The sequence below is a fragment of the Arachis ipaensis genome, chromosome B2 (assembly GCF_059453495.1).
Source record: "Arachis ipaensis isolate K30076 ecotype BB chromosome B2, ASM5945349v1, whole genome shotgun sequence".
NCBI lineage: Eukaryota > Viridiplantae > Streptophyta > Magnoliopsida > Fabales > Fabaceae > Arachis > Arachis ipaensis.
The window spans coordinates 20,682,944-20,687,219 of NC_142437.1; positions in this window are offsets into that span (position 1 = coordinate 20,682,944).

A 4,276-nucleotide genomic window follows, 5' to 3' on the forward strand; every position below is an offset into this window, starting at 1 on the left:
TCACGTATTTTTTCTCAATCGTTATTATTTTATTACTGTTGTTGTTGTTGTATTTTTTCTTTTTCTCCTTTTAATTGAGATTCATTTGGATTAAAAAATAAATTTAATGTATTTTTGTTGATGATTGAGTATTTTTTACTGCTACTTGTTCAAAACTAAACTAATTTCGGTTCATTTGTGTGTTAATTGAGGTTCACCTGATGCTGTTGATAAGTATTGACCAAATTTTTTATTCTTTAAGTAATTTTGGTTCATTTCTTAATCATTTGAGATTCATTTGGATCTAGAAATAAATTTGATGTGTTTTTGTTGATGACTGAGTTTTTTTTACTACTTGTTCAAAACTGAATTAATTGAATGCAATGGAGTGGAATCTAATGCAATTGAATAAAGCGATAATGAATAATTTCGTTCTTGTTTGCTAAAAAATTTGGTCAATACTTATCAGTAGCATCAAGTGAACCTCAATTAGCATACAAATGAACCGAAATTAGTTCATATTTGAACAAACAGCAAAAAAGACTCAACCATTAACAAAAACACATCGAATTCATTTCTGGATCCAAATGAACCTCAATTAAATTAAGAAATAAATCGAAATTACTTATGGAATAAAAAATTTAGTCAGTACTTATCAGCAGCATCAAATGAATCTCAATTAACACACAAATGAACTGAAATAAATTAAGAAATGAACTAAAAATTATTTAATGATGGCATAAGAGAGAATCAGAACTAATAAAGATATTTGCAAAATGTTAGTGTTATTGGTGATAACGATAACGAAAGAGAAAGATAACGAAAGAGGAAAAGAAGAAGAAGAAGACGCAACATCGAGAGAGAAGAAGGAGGAAGAGGAGGGAAGAAGAAAAACTTGCGTACGCAAATTTGGAAGAAAAAGAAGAAGAAAGAAAAAAAAAATTTGCTATTTCCGTTAAAAGTGAAAAGTTGTTTACATTTAAAAATTAATTATGTATCGCGTAAATATAGAGGAGGTTATAATAATTTGATTGAATTTGGTTAGTAAAATCACTTGGATTCATAACATTATTGGTAAACAAAACCAATAGTTACTTTTATCTTGCAGTTACAAACAATCATTATTGGTGTAAGAGCTAGTAAGAGTGATTTAGGTTTTTTTGGTAATTTTAACCTGATGAATTTATTTGTAATAAAATACGTTATAAAGCTGAATATTATATTTATTAATTATTAATAATGAAAATTAGTAATAATTGTAATATACAATAAAATAAAATTAGAAAAAGTTAATAAAATTATTTTTTTTATTAAATATAGAGAGACTCGAACTCACACATTCTTAGATAAATATAAAGAGACTATGTCATTTGAACTATAATTTATAGACGAAAAAGTCAATAGAATCATTAAATAATAAAAGTAAAATTACATAAATAGTCCTTACTGTTGATCAAATTATAAAGAAATAATAATTTGCAAGTTTGATCAATTTTTGGTTTAAATTCAATTAGACGAGTGATTTTAATTAGTTTGGACGGACGTGATCATCAATGGGTCAATTCACTACTAATGTATTGCTATACTATTTTTATTTTCTTTATTTTTTGTTTTGTTTTTTATTCCTTGCGATATTCTTTAATGATGATAAATTCAATCCTCTATAAAATTCAAGTTCTAATGATTAAAATAAATATATTTTTCAATTTCCACTAAATTGTTGTTTACCACATATTTCTTATGAAATAGTACAATTTAAATAGTACTTCTGAGGGCCCAATGCCCATTCTATACAGTAAGGCTCTTTTGATAAATAATCTAATTTATTTTATAATAATTTTTTTTATCTCAAGTATCTTATAATAAAATTTATTAAAAGTATAGTTATTCAACATACATATTAAAAATTTAATTAAAATTAGCGGAAGAATCAATCTATCTAACAAAGATATATAATTTTAAAAAATTTTATCATAATAAAAAATTATTAAAAATTAAAGTGTCTGATCTAAAATTTATTAGAAAATAATTTGAGTATTTGCTTATATTTTAATCACAAAAGCTGTAATTTATAATTAAATTAAGTTGGTCTAGTAGTTAATTTACTAGTTTATTTAAGCAAATATCAAAAATTTAAATCCCGCCTTATACATGTCACAATAATTTATTAACCAATCACAAATTTTTAAATAAAATTTTAATCTACAATGAATTAATTTTTAGTCTAAAATATCATAAGAAACCAAAAGCTGTAATTCACCATGAAAATTAAATAATGGTGGCGACATTAATGCGTGTATGGAGTGTTATATATACCTACTAGTTCTCAATTCAAAATTTCAATACCCATGTCCCATGTCATCAAAGATTCAAAGGCATGAGTCTACGATGCTAACGAACTATGAAGATCCAAATAGATAGGCAAATTAAGGCAATAAAATTGAAGGTAGGAAAAAAGAGAACTCACCTAACAATTTTATTTATTTACTTTTTTTTTTTTTGTGATGGACTAAAATCGTTGTCATATATTAAAGTTATCGGTTCAATTCTAAGAGACTAAAATTAAATGTTTTTCAATTTTAGCCAATTAAGGTCAATTATTGATTTCGTTGCCTAATTTGCCGTATCAGATTCTATATACAACGTTATTTTGCATAAGGAAAAGTCTAGGGCCAGCAATTTTATTAAATTCTGGCCAGCATGTAATCAGTAAAAAAAAATGAGCCATTGGATGAAATCTTACACTAATCTCACACCATTAAAACTATCTTAATGACTATTTAATGGCTACAAATCACAAAAGTTGCTGATCCCTATACCATTCCTCTTAGCATAAAGCGACGGTTGCCTAAATTTAGAAAATATTATTTTCTAAAAAAATGTTTACTAAAAAATTATAATTTTTAAAGATAAAAAAGTGGATGCGTGCCTAAGATCTATTAGGCAATATTTTAACTCCTTTCTAAAATATCGTTTCCTCACACTAAAATTGTTTAAGAGATTAATTTATTTATTTTTTAAAATTTATTTATAATTAATTTGTTGATTTAGTGCATTCAACGTGTTCCTCGCCCCCTCATTCAGTCATTCTGTCGCTTTCAAAGTTTATCTTAACGTACATTATCCTAAAAATAATACTTGGTTATTATTGCAAGAACGCCCAGAATGAGATATAATTTGATGCATGGAACTTGGCAGGAAAATAATGAAGAGGGGGGTGTCTATAATTTCATATCTTTTTTAGGTTTAATTATTTTATTATTTTTTATAATTATTATATTCATAATTAAATTTTTATATTTTTAATTAAATTTTATATTATTTTTAATTTTATAGTTAAATTTTTTTTGTGTCAAAAATATTAAAAATAATTTTTTTTAAAAAAATATGATAAAAAATCTAATTAGATTTAAATTATGTGTATTTTTAATTTATAAAAAAAATATTCTGTTAATTTTAATATTTTTTATAATAATAAAGATCTAATTATAAAATTAAAAATAATATAAAAATTTAATTAAAAATATAAAAATTTAATTATAAATTTAATAAAATTATAGGAGCAATAGATTAATTAAACTTTTTTTTTTGTTAAATTTCAATATGAAAAATGGTAAGAAGAGATTTTATTGTAGGGCATACCACAATCCTACTTTCATACATATTTTATGACTTTCTAAATTTAAACATAAAAGAATTCAAACATCCAATATTTGAGACACCATTATTTGTAAATAAATAATTATTACATAGGCAACCAATCTTTATTTATGATATTGATTGGAAAAAGAATTAATATTTAATTTAATCGTTGAACTCGTATGCAAGTCTTAATTTAGTTTATAAAGTTTTAATTGTTTTTTTTTTTAGTTTTCAAATTTTGTAAATGTGATTTATATTAATTTTTAAGACAATTTTTTATATAAAAATGTTAATGAAACATTGATATGAACAACCAAATATTATAAAATGATTTTGTTTTGATTTTAGCGCTTAGATAGTCTAAAAATGACACAAGATCACTTGCTTTGGGAGAAAAATTTTTAATAAATATCATTTACGATGTTTTTTTTTACTATTTGAGTGCCAAAATAAAAATAACATCGTTTTATAGAATTTAACGTGACATCTGACTATCTACATTAATATTCTATTAACGTTTATGTATCGAAAATTATTTTAAAGACTAACATAAGTCATATTTATAAAATTTGGATATTAAATAAAGATTATTGAAATTTTAAAAATTAAATTAAAGCTCGTGTGTAAATTGAAAATTATCTCAATAAATAAATAA